The following is a 16,936-nucleotide window of genomic DNA, read 5'->3' on the forward strand; positions in this document are numbered from 1 at the left end:
CTTAATTAATAAATAAAATATGTTTCTTCGTTATGGTCATTTTGTTTTTGTGGATTTGGGCCGGTTGCTTATTTTTCCCGGGCCGGTTTCCACTTCCCCATCCACCCCTGGTCATTTATCTTCACTTCGGCTGTCTGGTTTCAATATTGTTGTTTATCTACGTCAGTGAGTTAAAAAGCTCTTAACTCACGCATTTTCATTACCGCACTCTTTGTTTAGATGACTACCAAAGAGAAAAAAATATTTTGTAAAACATTTATTTTGCATTAAATACCTACTAAATACAAATAAACTATTCTATTGATAATAATTATAAAAACATGAAAACTTATTTATTATAAATGTTAATGATACAGTTTGAACAATCTTTCAAGTAAAGGCCTGATGAAGCATACCTACACTGAACCAAAAGTCGACATAAATATAATGAAAAAGTTCATTAACATAATGAATTAAATCATTAATTTTGAGCCGATGAACGATTTTATTGGCACAATGAAAAGTAATTCATTAACTCTATGAACTTTAAGTTCATTAAATCAATGAACAGTGTTCATTAATTTGAAGAACACATTCATTGGTACAATGAACAGATTTCATTAATATAATGTACCTAAATACGTACAATGAAATTTATTAAGCGTCAAGTTTATGTATATGAAGATGTTTTTATACTTTAGCATATATGTCATATGTTTTACGAATAAAAAGCCAAAAAAATTGTCTATTTCGTTTCTCTTTCAGTGGCAAAATACCCAGGCTTTTTCGAGAACTGAACCCTCGACAACATTATATTGAAATTATCTGCATCATTTTAATTTTAACAAATAAACACAACCAATCTTTAATTCATCTTTATTAATAATCTCGGTATCTCGGGCCTCGTGCAATTGAAACGTTGAAGCGTAGCTGTCGTGTCTGGTTATGATTTATCGTCTGAATAAGCCCCAGCTTCCTGCTTACAAACAATTAGAGGGCCCCAACCTGGGCAACCCTCCATCATTTCGGCGTAAACCGGTTCTCGTCGCGACGATTCAACATGTCAGCCTTTTTTCCGCTCATCTGCCATTGAAACATTTGCCAGAGATGAAGCCTGTTATTTGTTTAAATAATATTAACGGTAAACTAACAATACATATTTATAAAAATAAATCAAGAGTCATTTTTATAACAATAAATCGTTACAACAAAGAAGTACTAAAAAGTTTCAGAATTACAGGTTTTTGTCTTAATCATTATTAATGGTAGGTATAGGTAGTTCTTTTTAATAAAATAATGCTTAATTTTTTTATGGATGTCTTATAAAATTATAACTATTGTATAACTAAACTATAAAGAAAATAGAAAGCTAAAATATTACCACTGGCTCATAAATAAAATACATTTGTACAACGATTGATTGGTTAGAAAATATATTTGGACAATAGAACTAGTGAACACATTTGAAGCGCTACTCCCAGCCACTTTAGGGGAGTTAAATCTGTGGGCAGGCATTTACGGTGATCGATTTATTAGGACCTCATACAATGAATGGAGCATCATACAGGACCGCGTTAAGGTAAATTGGTACCCTAGGCATCATTTTTTTACCGCCCCCTCTCACTAATACAAATTCCAGTAAGTTTTTTATACCTAATATACAGGGTGGTCCGAACTGTATTCCGGAAACTTCGGCAGCATATTCTGCAGATAAAAATAAGTAGAAAAGTTCGTATAAATGTATGTCCTAAAATGCTTAGTTTCGGAGATGCGGGGTGTGTAAGTTTCATTTTTATTTAGATTTTTTCCAAATAATTTCTGAAATAACGTCAATATTTGGATGAAAATTATATTATATAACTCTTTCTCTATAATATATTATAGAGATATAATTTTCATATTGCATGTTGCAAATTTTGAGTAGTTGTTTAGTAATTGTTGAATAGTTAATCCGCTCTGTTTATAGTAATTTATCCTAAAAATAGACTCATCTCTCTTTTCTTTAGCAAATTTTGAGTAGTTTAGCCGCTCTGTTATTGGTAATTTAGCCTTCTCTTATTTTAATGCAAAAAAACTTATTTTAACATACCTATTATGCGTTCGTTTTTCCGACCTGAAATCGAAAATTCGATGAGCTCGGGACTTCTCAGGTGACAGTGACAAAAATCTAATGGTGCCAATAGGTATCGGCGATTGTAAAAATTGAGCTTTAAATTTAATGCTTGCATGGACGTTTAATATCAGTAGATTATATTATGTACCTACAATACATTATTTTGGAGTTAGTAACTATCTAGAGAATACCACTAAATTTGGTTAAAACATTGCATGGTATTTTGGGTCATATAGAGGATATAGTTTCAGCCTTTTTGTATAAACATACTTTTTTTCTGCAGCATCCATGTATATTCCAGTTTCTGTAAAAAACTACCTATTTCTTGTCATTGGTTAAAGCAAACTAGTATTTATTTTATCCGTTCTCACCTATAAATATTTTATCTGCTACGCATATCATGTGTCAAATAGTATGCTAAATATGTTCCGTTTGTAACCTTGAGCCCGCCTGAATGTATAATACTACAGGAACCTGATTACAAATTATAATTATCTAGCGACAGACAACATTTTATCTTCTGTGTATAAGATAATGTTAAGTTTTATTTCCAATTACATGACAATAAATTCAGTATAAAACAAATTCGTAAGTACCTATATAAATTTTTTTTAATGTAGTTTTTATGAAGGTCTTTTCTGTACCACGTTAAATAAGTTTTTATTCTTAACTTTTCGAGCAATAATTGTCTAACATGTATTTCCATTTTAGTGTCCTGAGAAAGGAATGAATAAATTCCGAAAGCTTGACAATTAACAAAGTGTATTAATTCTTTGTCAAACCCTTCCGACTGCAACCCCACTAGTTCGTAGATTTTTTTTCTCACTAGTCAGTCGAGACTACTTTCTGCTTATATAAATTTATGTATCTGTTATGCAATTCATGACACTATGAAGGTTTGAAAATAGAATATATTACGGGCAAGTGCTTTTAAACTCTCTCTCCAGAAAGGTTTCCTGCTAATTATTCGACAAAACAGTATTATTATTTAAAAAAAGTAGCTTACCTTATAATGCGGCTTACACCCAACTTGGTTTTAGCCCAACTAGTACAGTAGTTCTAACAACTACATCAGTGGTTTCCATTTAAAAAACATATGTCAAAAATGACAGGCTTTAGGAAAAAACGGAGAACACTATCTCATTTAGGATGTGATTATCTACAATTTTTATCTGAAAACATTTTGTCTAAAATAGATTCCCAAGTAGCAAAAAGAAATTGTAAAAGGATTGAATTATTTTATAACAGTCGAATAGCGTTCGTTTTCGAACCATTCTGTTTTTTAATAAAAGTTGTCATATTAAACTATTTTCTAGTGGATTTTACAACGTATCCTATAACGCATTAAACGATAATTTCTTTTAGTATGATATAACACTTAATAAGACAATGCTATATGATAACAAACATATTATTTTATTAGACTCTTATACCCACCATGTAAGAGTTCTATAGTATTCATATAACTAGTAGTCACAAGCTCATATAATAGTTACTTAAACTTGTCTTATTAGATGAAGATGCATTACGTTGTATGATAGAATGTTTTATTGCGTTAAACTACGGTGCTGTATACAACACCAGTTATATAGACTTATATGATAAAATTGTGATTAACAAAATAAATTCGTTGTAATATCTGCATTATAAAACTGGTAATGTATAATATAACCTCATATTAAATTAAATGGTATACCTAGTTATTTATTTTGTTATTGTTGTTGTTGCAAAAGTAAAATCTACGTACGAGTATAACCAATCACAGCTATTATGAATTTTGGACAAAGTTGGAAAAAAGTTAACAAACGCAGTGGTAGTTATAAAGAGCATGTAAGAAAAAACTCCTCGAAATTACGGCAAATTATCCCGAGATTCCCTGTTTTGTCAAAAGCCAAAATCTCTCGGGTTGTCTGGCTTCTTCAAAGCATTGTTGCCACGTTGATGTAAAATTTTTACTGTAGTAATGTTTGTATTGTTTTATTGTTGTTTTTCCAAGTCCTTAGGTTGCCGCTCACTCGTCGGGCACGCGTGAAATGCATTGCATGCATGAATCCATGAAAATCTGATCATGTTTGTTAGTTTAAATACTAATCAAATGAGATTTGGCAACATCTATTTGTCACAAATCTCAATATGTCCAAAATAGTTCTATAGTGCCTGGAAATTCTGCGTAATGATAGATATTTATCCTAGATATTTATCCTATACCGTTTTATTTTACAACAAAAGCTTATTTAAGGGATCCATTTATAATAAAATGGTTGCATTATAATTCGCCATGTTTAAGGCAGAATTTTTGTATGGCCTATGGCCGCCATTATATGAAGCAAAATTAAAAACATCAAAATAAATTGTAAAATGTTATTTTTGAGAACTATTTTGCGATAAGATTCCCACATAACAGTAATAAAGTGTTTAATTAAATTAAAAACAAGAATTTTTGAAAATTTTATTTTATTTTATTGTTTAAACTTATATGTAAACCTTAATCGAAATTAAAGCGCTTTAATTTTTTGCCAAATACATACCTATAATCTACCAGTAAAATTTTCGGCGCAACAAAAATTGTCCCTACTTTTCAAACCCTATTAATGATTTTTTATATTACATATTTGTTGTACCTTCTGGCTCTACCTGCCATTTTCATTGTCGAGTAAAGTCTCCTTTATAACAATCCACATCCTCTAGATTCATTTTACGACACGCTTAAAATATAATTTGCTCCTAATATTCTTCGGTAAAAAATAAAATACTATTGTATCTCGCTAAATGATCAAATGTTTTTATTGTTCTGTTTCTTAGATGTGACCACGTAATACACAATAAAGCTAGTTTTATAATAGTCAAATAACGCTGTCTAAGATAGTTGCATAAGAGTTGTATACCTTTTTTATAGAACTTCTGTACTACTAAACGGTTGTATAAAAATGGGCCTTTTTTGGTTGTAAAGCTATCATATTACGGTCATATAGCACGTTATATGAATTGAGGTATCCTATAAAAATTATCACATAGCTGTTTATACAGCCTTTATAAAATAAAATTTGCTACTTGGGTTATAATGGAATTGGGGAGTATTTTTAAAATAGCCGATTTTTTTTTTCAAATATTTAGTAAGTCATAAACTTTTTCAAGATTCCGAAAGGTGCATAGGTATATGTTTGTCCTCACAAAACTGCAATTCTTTCCCCATTTGTAGGCAGTATACGAGATACCCATAGAGGACATCGTAGAAAGCTCACCCTGTATAAAAAATCTTTAAATAAGAGCAACAACCCAGCTACGTCGAATCACCTGTTCCTGATAGATTACCGAAGTTAAGTGACGTTAGGCCATACGACTTGATCGACTGGTGACCGTCTGGAAACTCTGTGGTTCTGCGTTGTTCCATGGCAAGAGTGTAATGTCTATATTTGCACATACTACTTATTCACGCCGCGCCGGTTCGAGGCTGGATATGATCAAATATCTCGTGAGGGACTCGTAAGTAAGAGCTGATTTGGATACTCACCAAGTCAATGACACATTGACAATGATATGGCCGAGGAGCGTGCATGGTTCGGATTGTGCGTAAACACAGTAACTCCCGTTCACATTAGCCTTAGCAGCAAAAATGAGACGTTAATTTAAAATACTTCTACTTTTCTTTAAATATTATACTAAGTTTTTCTACGAAAAATATATTTTTGAAAATATGAACTAAAGTTATGTTTTTTCAAATGGAACACCCCGTATATTTATAAATCATATGATCCGCCTTGCTATGAGCTTCTCAAAAATATATATCACTCTATATTTATTTTCACTATTTATTGCAATATTTAAAATATATCATTTTCTTATTAGTATAGGCCGTGATAAATAACAAAATAGTATTTACTAAATTAGTCATACACATATTAAAATTTTATTTGGAATTGATATATTTTACTTTTGAACTGTTACCACTGAATCTCTGAATATATTTTTCTTTTTTTATAACGAAATTTATTATAACGGGATGTGTTTGCAAATATCTAAATGCTTGCATTAATAAAGCATTTTCCAGGTGTTCGACATTTTGTTAGTTGCCACGATATATTTCACATTTCAAATATCTTCAAAATCAGAAATCGAGAACGGACAAATCCAGGAATCAGGGAGGCCATCATATGTGTCCATTGATTCCAATTCATTGATTTGAGAAATAATAATTTAACAAAATTCTAATATTTCCAAAGTTGTGAGAGGGCTTTTTGCCATTTTGCTGAAAGTATATTTCACGTAAATTTGCTAAAGGAATATTTAAAAGCTCCGATACGATAGCTTCCAAGATTTACAAATAGCGCGGTAGCCAGTTAAGTTTCCCTAATATATAAACAATTTATTAGTGGCTTTCAAAATAGAACAAGAGACAGATTGCAGTATATACTTTTAATAATTCTTTAGTTTCTTTTATTATCAATCATGACCTATAGGTACTAATAAATATGATCTTTTAATATTTTTTTTAAATACCTATTGCGGTAAATAGTGAAAATAAATATAGAGTGATATATATTTTTCAGAAGCTGATGGGAGAGCCAGATCATAGAATTTATAAATATACAGGGTGTTCCATTTAAGAAAACCTAACTTTAGGTCATATCTTTAAAAATATTCTTTTAGAATAACAGACTACGCCACTGTATTCTACGTAAAAAATTCTACATTAAACAGTTTTCACCTTCTCGATACCTTTAACAATAACAGAGACACAGGGGGTGTCCCAAATTGCAAAATTTTCAAAAAGACCCTGTAGCTCAGAAGAGGGCTATGAAAATTTTGTTTACGGCATCTTCCGTTTGACAAAAAAGTGGCACAGGCTTGTGCAAATCGCACCCTTCTATCTTCACTAATAACGAAGATACAGTATGATTTCAACCAAAATGGGACACCCTGTACAACGACGTAGCAGGCAGAAAAGACATTCTAAAAAATAACATAACAATGGAAATAGCAGAAGAATATATATATTTGTGACAACTAATACACAGTTCGGGATCTCTACTACCTCCAGAAATCAACAGAAGAGTTGAGTTAGCATGGATATGAAAGAAACTCATTCATATCCAAATCTAGAATGCCACTTTATCTAAAGAAGAAACATTCGACCAACGTGTATATCTACCTACTACCAATCATGACCTATTCACGCGAAACCTATATATAGACACTTAAAGCATTATTACGGACATTATAAGGAAACTGCAAGTCACACAATGCTCAATGGAACGAAATATGCTGGGAATAACCAAGAGAGACCGTAAAAGAATAGAGTGCATACGTCAAAAGACCCAGGTAATAGATATGTCATCCACAAAGTCAAATTCCTCAAGTGGCAATGGACAAAACACCTGAGATGGGACCATGATATTTGGATGATTAGGGATGCAATAATTATTGGAAATTGATGAATAAGCTGAAAATAATGATGATGACAACTAGAACAGACTACAGGTCATTTTCAATGTTTTTGTATGAATTTTGTTTTTCTTTCTAATTTTTTTCCGTTTTTGCACAACTGTACTTGTTGAGGAACCGCCACTGACATCAACCGATCGCTTGTTTTTATACGTGCATTTCTGTACTCTTCGTTCCGACTAACCAAATATTTGGACGTATTTAGCGGTTAGCAAATAGCCGGCCGGCTTCTCTATGGCTTTTAAAATCTCCGAACCGAAATACGCCGATTAACATTCCATTTTAACACGAAAACAAAGTCTAAGGTCATTCCCGAACATTAAAATCAGCTCGGCTGCCGACCGATTTAAAAATATACTTTAGATTCATGCATATACGCATACGCCGAGATGCTGAACTCCGATGTTTACTAAATACGTTATTCACGTCGGCCCCGCATTAGAATTGTTAAGGTTTTGGGGAGTTATTCTGATTGATGTTGGTAGTTAAAAATTTAAATATTTACTCGAAATTTAACGTATCTGGTGTCATAGATGTTTTCTAAAAGTATAATCCGACTATAATGAGAGAATATATGACAATAATGCTCTCCGTCAAAAATTACAAGCAAAAATTAATGAATGGTATTTTTGGTATTTGTACTACTTACATTAATATAGTTTATTATTTCAGAATGTACAATGTATTGGAGGGGAGGTTATCACCGCGACCTTATACAGATCTATTGTGTGTCCCCCTTTATCGAGCTATAATGAGTTATAACCACAGCCCGACTCTACTTAACAAGCCATGAACAACCATTTGGCAACGCCGCAACCGGCAAGAAATTCAGATCGGTTTTTAGGAAGAGCGAATGCGTGACAGGTCGTTTTACCGGCTATCGAGGCGCATATTTTTAAATTAATTTAAAGTTTGCTCAAATTTGCCACATAAAACTAAAAAAAAACAATTGCCACATTACTTGTTAAAAACAGTCCCTGTTCCCCAAAAAAGTCCTGCTGAAAGAACCAAAAAAATGCTTAAATTGCTCACTTCGATCTTGCATTTTTTTGGTTCTTTCAGCAGGCCTTTTTCGGGGAACAAGGACTGTTTTTGACAAGTAATGTGGCAAATTTGGAAAGATACTAGGCACTGTATTTAACTTTAGTCTAGTTTTAGTAGGTACCTTTTGCATTGATCCACCTGGCAAGCGATAATACCCCTCCCTAATAATGTCACTTTCTACAAAATGCTTAGCACAAACCACAGAATATTTTGAGGGTGACCATGCCTCCCTAGGAATATTCGTAAGCCATTGGGCTTTAAGGTTTTCATCCTTTGAAAAGGTAAAAACAGATACTGATGGTTCTTCTGCATCAGGACAAGTTTTGTAATTGGATTTGTACCCAAACACACAACAAGGACTTGGCATGGTAATTTTTGATTACAACAACAACTAACTTTCAACAAACTTTCTGTTTTAAAAAGTACCACAGAATGTTCATTCGCCGCCGAATTTGCCGCTATTCTTTGAAGAAAGCACTTAACCTCGCTTGTAACCGGCGAATTTTTTACCCACGGATATTTGTTTTTACGCAATGTCTACGGAAAAAAATATCCCGGTATCTTACAAATCTCACACAGTAAGACTTTTCACAACTTTAGTCTTTAACTAAACAATATTTTCTTTCAAAAAAGCGGATTTATTTTCAAAAACATAACAGAGCAACAGGTCAATGTACGTAAATCATATGGCTAAACGTGTATCGATTGTTCTGAAACCAGGATTGCCAGATTTCCTTGTTCACGGCTTGTTAAGTAGAGTCGGGCTGTGGTTTAACCCTGATTATAACTCATCATACAGTCTTAGGGCTTTGACAAAATCCAGTATCTGAGACGATTTTACAGCGGTTAGCTCTCCATCTCCGTTATCAGTCGTACTAAACTTCATGGCACGAATGGTTGTCGTCTCGGCGCACTCAGTGATTAGGTGTTCTGGTGTTTCCCCATTTTCCCCACAGAATCTGCATTAGCCGTTGTTTCTTAGTTTCAATCCACTGACATCTTAGTTGAGGAGACAGTGTCCTGTTAAAAAACCCATGACAATCCGAAGATTGTTCTTACTTAAATCAAGGAAAATCTTTGATTTTTCTCGGCCGTAAGTTCTGAGAAATTTCTTCGAGTGGCTTAAACCGTTGGATGATCCAGATTATTGAGTTCCGCTTTAAGTTGGTTATTACTACTTAGGAAGCAGAACGGTTCTGGTCCAGTTAGTGGAGTATTCGCTTCTTTTCTAGCTAGATCGATTACTTTTTCATTGTCTTCTATCCCTTGGTGGGCCGACACCCAGAGTATAATAGGAGGACTTTACTATTACTTACGATATTATTATTTAGGGCTCCATGGACATCTCTCAGGTGCCGGTACTGATGAATGTACCGGCGCATGCATCGCGGAACTGCATCAATAATCATAACGAGGCAGCGAACACTGAAAAATAGACTTTGACCCAAAAGATTGGCGCTTTTCAATAGGGCCAAGAACGACGTTTCTTTGCCCAAAACATTAACTATCTTTTCATAAGCTTTAAAAAATTACTTTAGAGAATAGAAGAATCTATCTGTCCAAAGTATTTTACTCTTGACCCAAAATGAATATGCAAAGAAGTTCTTGCTACAAGAACAATAGTCTCTTTGATTCATGCAAAAATTCTTGATTGAAAAGGGACATTATTTCTTGATTAAAGAGACACTTTTCTTAAACAAATAGCGAATACTATTGACTCAACTAAAATTTATTTTGATCTAAGATAAGTCTATACATCATATACAGGCATATTACGAGGTATATTATTTTCTGATAAATTTAGGTTTTCCTTATTTTCCTCAATAGTAGTTATTTCTGCTTTTTCACTCCTTGGTATTTATGGGGTGGTTTATCACTCTACAAATTACAAAGAAATGTTACATCACGATTAATGAAAGTAAAGCAAATAAATTATTAAAATTATAAGCTTTGGTCATATTTTGAATTTTTTAATACGACGACTTGAAATTCTAAAATTTTTGTAATTATTTGCATTAAAAAAAATCGATACCTATATTCTTATTCTATCTATAGTCACACATGCATTATCTAAACAGGTACATTAGGTAAATGTCTCTTACCTTCAAATATAGCAAATAAATGCTCTAATTTCCATTTTCAGAAACTCCTTTAAAGAATCCATATATCTTAAAATTTGTCCATAAAAAATGGCAAATGCATGTTAATAACGATCACTAATTTGTTATACGATATGCGTTTAAAAAGCAAATTATGCAAAATTCCAAGTGGAAAATTCCAAGCAACAAACCCCGTGCGTACTATGATGTACGACTGATCGGACTGCCGACTGATTGTATATACCGTCCTTCGTCATCGTCTTTGCGTGTTGTTATTATTTTTCATCAAAAGAGTATTTAGCTATTGAAAAAATGACCATGTTTCTTGAATGAAGTACTTCCTAGTGTATTTTTCTTATTATCTTAAAACAAAGTAACTTGCACTTGGTTGAATGAAAATAGATTCAAGAGAAATTTTCGAATTTTTTAAGAGAACCAGTTTTCTTAAGTTGAGAGAGTTTTTCTTCAGGCAAAATATTTTCTTTTACGCTAAAATAAATTCTCTTGCCACTAATTTTTTTTTCAAGAACGATGACGACTTTAGTTCAAGTCTATATTTTTTATCAGTGTATTGATGAGTATTGGCGGCACTATAACTGCCTATATTAACATTTATTGGCTATCGGAGGAAAAATTCTTCCAAAAATTATGTCAAACCGCCTGCACCCACAGTCGATTCCATAATCTCCATTCCGCCAACTACATCAGGAAAAAAGAGCAACAGTGTAACTTTTATGTTACATTCATCAACGTAACAAAAGCCTTCGACTCTGTAAACAGAGATGCATTTTGGACACAAATTTATTACAGTGTGTAGCGATCCCTTCCTAACAAATACAGGACTTAGGCAGGGATGTGTCTTAGCGCCTCTTACAACATATTTATGGCAGCGCTCTCCATTATAGTGAACAGTAAACTGCAGGAAAGAGGAATGGGCATTAGATACAGATACGACGGCGGTCTGTTCAACATAAAATGATTCAGGGCAAAAACACGTACAAAATTCATCACAGAACTTCAATACGCTGATGACTGCGCTTAGTTGTAAAAACGTTACGGTAATTACAAGAAATGTTGAACACATATACCTGGGCATACGAGGCTTTGGATCTTAAGCTGAACATCGACAAAACTAAAATCATGTGCACTCTCCCGGAAGATCACAACAATGCTATAAAAATCGGAGAAAATTGGAATATGTAAGCGGAATTCAATTACCTCGGCAGTTTGATTTCGGAAAAGACCATCAATATCGATTCTGAAAGTCAGCACAGGATTAGCAGCGCCTTAAGAGCATTCTGGAAATTAAAAGACAGGGTTTTCTACAATCATGACTTGAGCACAAAAACGAAACTTGCAGTGTACCGAGCAATAATAATCCCCACCATGTTATATATGGAAGCGAAACCTGTGTGCCGTACCGCCGACACATGAACGCATTAAACAAGTTGCAACAGAGACACCTTAGACAACACTCTTAAGAATCAAATGGTTCATGGTTCCACCATGTCTTAAACGAATCTGTTCTTGAAACAGCTGGTTGCGAAAGCGCTGAAGTCATTACAAAATTTCGCTTAAGACAAGCTGGTTGGGTTAGGTTGTGTAGTTGGTTAGGTTACGTATGCAGGATGCAAGAAAACCGCCTAGCAAAATATCTTCTTCAAGCTGTGGCCGCAGTGAAAGCAAGTTACCTGGAGGTTAGTGAGTATCGAGGCGCCAAGCGACCCTCCAAGTAACCCGCGAGGTATGTTTCCGTAACATGCAATTTTAACCAAACCAGCCGCGCGCGCGCGCAGTGCAATCCCCCACCAACTTAAGCCACAAAGCAACTCGCCAAGCGAGCCACTTGAGGATCAGTCGTGTTCGATATTATCAGCCAGGCGTAAAGTAGTTTTGGTCTAAAAATGGAAGAAAATTTGTAATGCACAAGCGTTGTTCTGCAGAAATTGCTCCTCTGAAGTTTGTAGACGTCCTTTCTAATTTGTCTTGAACTTTATTAAGTAGATAATCAAACGATTTTATACTCATACGTGCATACCTAATTAAAAAATGTGTCAGGGTAATTTCGCATTTTCTTGTAAACTCTAATTGTCTCTAAACTCTAAATTCTTCATCATGGTCTCTATGCAAGTTATACTTCTGGCAAAGTTAGCCTTCTGGCAAATTTTGGCAAATTTTGAAAGGGGCATATGATACTAAAGAGACACACGGGAGCTACAATTTGCAACTGAACTTGATTAGATTGGTTATTGTTTTAATAATTTTCCGTCCACTACTGCGTACAAGGTATATTTACCCTCTACCCATTAACCTTCACCCTCTACCCGACAAGCTTCCCTCCACCCGTCTATAGTACGGGCTTGACTTTACGCTGAGCTTGTAGACGGTAAGAGGAAACCGGGTGGACAACTCAAAAGGCATAAGGCATAAGGATATTTTCCACGAAAACTTAAAGGGGATAAGAAGCAGCACACAATAGAACGCAGTGGAGAAGAATTGTAAACTCAGTTAACAGTGACAACCAAAAAGTAAAGAGATGGTAAAGAGACAACAGAGCAATGAGATTTTTGAATGCCCGGAGTGCGTTATGGGATAACATCACGTATCGGGCTTTTCAGTCACAGAAAAGCTTATAAAAGAAAACGCCTTGCCTAATTATTTTCTGATGCGTGTCAAGTACTCGTCAGCGAGTAATGGCAGTAGTATTAACATTGATTTTCAACTAGTTTAAAATAAAAAAAATGGCTACCACAAATTCTGATGTAAAATTTAACTGCAAAAATCAACATTATTAAGATTATCTAATCATTATTTAACAATATAATTAGTCACGGTTTTTTATTACAACGACTTATCTAGTACGTTGTATTATCAAGAAAAAAACTGAATAGAAAATTCCGGGAACCTACTTTCTATTTTTAATTATCTGCTGTTTATCTTTATAGTAGCTGTCTAATTGGGTTTAATTTCACAATAATTGCGAAAGTAGAATATACACGCATTTGTAAATTAATAATTACATTTATTATATAAATTATATGTTGCCCTAGATTTTTTGACATGAAATTATCTTTTTTTATATTTATATCGCAAATAAACATTAAATGACATTTAATAACAAACTGTTTTTAGCCGACCATACCAATAGGTATGGTATGCTATTAGATCGGCAAAAAAAGTTTTTTTAATTTCACCCAAAATGAGTTATTTGGATCATAAATGACCTAAATACAAAATATTTTCATGGTGTCTGTCTCTCCGTCTGTGCGTCTGTAACACGATAAACTCAAAAACCGCGTTCAACCGATTTTAACCAAATTTGGCATAAAAATACTGTGGCACCCGAGAATCTGTCCATTAGTTTTTGGTGAGGGTGGTGGGTTGGTAAGAGGATATGGGAGGGGGTTAAAAATTTAAAAAAACCGTAACTCCAAAATTACAGTAGCTAACGAAACGCGGTTTTCAATTTAAGATTAGGAACAATATTTGCATCAAAATCAGTCAAAATCGCAATTTTTGAGATAAAAAAAATTGAAAAAATTCCTTTACTTTGGAACTAAAAGAACTGCCGACCAACTTTTTATTAACATATTTTAGTATGGGCGGCTATACGTGCCTCCCGGCGGCATTTTTTTTTACTAATTTACACTCACCGGCACGAGAAGCGAGCACCTTAAAATATTGATGTATTTTAAAGTTTAATAGGTATATTTTGTTCTAGTCGGCCGATTTTGATTATTTTTTAAGCAATTTATAGCTAAACTATTTGACTTTTTAGTATTTTTTTTTATTACAAATTAAAGTTTCCATCTTTTAATTTTACGGAGGAAAACAAAATGTTGATATTTTGGTGAAAGTTTGAAAACACCCTGTGGAGTACGATAACAAAGCAAGGAGTTTAATTTTTTTTTCATTTTTAATTCAGGAAGTGATATTAAAAAGTCAAATAATTATATTTATATTATTTATGAATTTTGTGTCCGTTTTTCTTGCCGATGAGTGTAAACTATTTATTTATTTATAAAAACTTAAAACTTAAACTTTTTTTATTAATAGATAATAAATAAAGATTAATAGATTGGTTTTGATTATTTTGCAGTATATTGTATTCCTAAATGTGTAGTTTACAAAACTTTTTATTTCTTGAGATTTACAAGTTTTGTTCCAGAGATTCCTTGTTAAAAGCTGCAAAAAAGTAAAAATATTGCCTTTGTAGGTTTTCTCACGTTCGTCGAGATCTATTAGAGACATGAGATTATGAGATATCATTTAACGGTTTGATTTAATGGATCACAAAATTAGCTATCAGTAGGAATATTTTAGTTGAGACATTTCGATTTTTGACAAAATTTGCTTGTCCCGCTTGTCGATTTTTTTACCGAAAAATATTGAAAAACCAATTTTGTCCTTTTACAATATGTATACAAAAACAGTTTGTGTATAAGTAATAAAAGAATTACATACCTATGTAGAATGTAGAATGCATTCTAAAAGAAGTATGTATCCACAATAATATTTTAGTAGCAATCTAAGATATTTTGATTTTTGGCAAAATTGGCTTATTATCATTTATGAGCCTTTGATTCTCATGTTTTTCATTAATTTGTTATCAAATTTTTTGTATTACAAAAGATTTAAAACATAGAGGTCTGCCGGTTTACTTTTTATTTTTATTTTTGACTTGTTACTGCTCGTGCATTTTAATTTCATTTTAACATTTCTTCTTCATTTATTTTCCGCGTTGTTTCGTGTATTGCTACAGTCCAAACATTTTTACCTTTAACTAAACTATTAAAAATACCATATGATCGAAAAAACAGCGTCAAGAAATAACGATCAACAATATAATTTTACATACCTCATATAATTTTACATACCTCAAAACAGTGAAACTAAAAAACAAAAATTACCGATACCTACTAGAAGATTTTCGACTTCATTGTTTTTATCGAAGTTTTATTTTTTGCACACGCTATAGAGGCATGCAAGGTAAGCAAGTAGAATGCAACAAAACGCTTGACATATCAAATTTAAAAGGAAAATAGGTATTGGTAGAAAAAAAATAACCGAGAGCTATGTGAATGTAGCTATACACACGGTGTCCCAGAACTATAAGTGCGTTAAGTGGTAGATCTCGATAAAAGAAACATAATTTCTCTTTACCGTTTTTCAAATAAGTACAAAATAACGAAGTTATTTTACTTTGAAAATTTCCAAAAAAATGATTTTTTGCTAAAATTTTGAGAACCACTGGATCTTTTCTGGATTTTCTTTCTTGTAAATTTAATCTAATACCTATGTTGTTATATTATCAAGAAATTATGTTTTTTAACTAAAAATTTCGAATTTTCAAATTTTTTTTTTGGCAAGAAAATCTCATAGGTGTGTCTCTGAGGCCGAACTATACTACCAGTTAAAATACTTGCACTTATCTCTGTGACACCCTGTATAATTCTTAGAATCGTCTTGGATAATGCAGGATAAAGAAGAGAAAGATAAAAATAGAAGAACAGTTGAGTTAGGTCGAATCCCAAACAAATTAATAAAATATAGCCAGTCCAAAACTCCAGTGAGTTATAAAAAACTCTGAAAAATGTATCAATGGCCAACAAATACCACAGAAATGAATTGCAGAATGGATGTTTCCCAGGTATAAAGTGACGGAAAAACCAGATGAAAATCTAAATTCGCAAATAAGACAAAAAAAAAGAAATAAAAAGAATTACAAAGAAAAGAGAAGTAAGTAATAAAAAATAATTTACAAGTACCTACGTAAATAGAATGGGATAAGAATGACTATCAAAACAAAAACATAATAGAAACCATTTTGAAAATATAACTGTAATATAAACGTATATCAAAGGTATTATGAAATATACAAACACTACTACTACTACTGCCATTACTCGCTGACGAGTATTCGACACACATCAGGAGATGGTCACGCAAGGCGTTTTCTTTCATGAGCTTTTCTGTGACTGAAAAGCCCGATACGTGATGTTATCTGCCTACAGCACTCCGAACATTCAAAAATCTCATTGCTTTGTTGCCTCTTTACTATTTGGTTGTCGCTGTTAACTGAGTTTACAATTCTTCTCCATTGAGCTCTATTGTGAGCTGCTTCTTCCCACTCATTCTGCACGTTAATCCCCTTTAAGTTTTCGTGGAAAATGTCCTTGTACCTTTTCAGTTGTCCACCAGGTATCCTCTTACCGTCTATATAAGCTCACCGTAAAGCAGAGATTTTGGTATGCGGTTT

The sequence above is a fragment of the Sitophilus oryzae genome, unplaced genomic scaffold, assembly GCF_002938485.1.
Source record: "Sitophilus oryzae breed Bouriz unplaced genomic scaffold, Soryzae_2.0 scaffold_1396_pilon_pilon, whole genome shotgun sequence".
Taxonomy (NCBI): Eukaryota; Metazoa; Arthropoda; class Insecta; order Coleoptera; family Curculionidae; genus Sitophilus; species Sitophilus oryzae.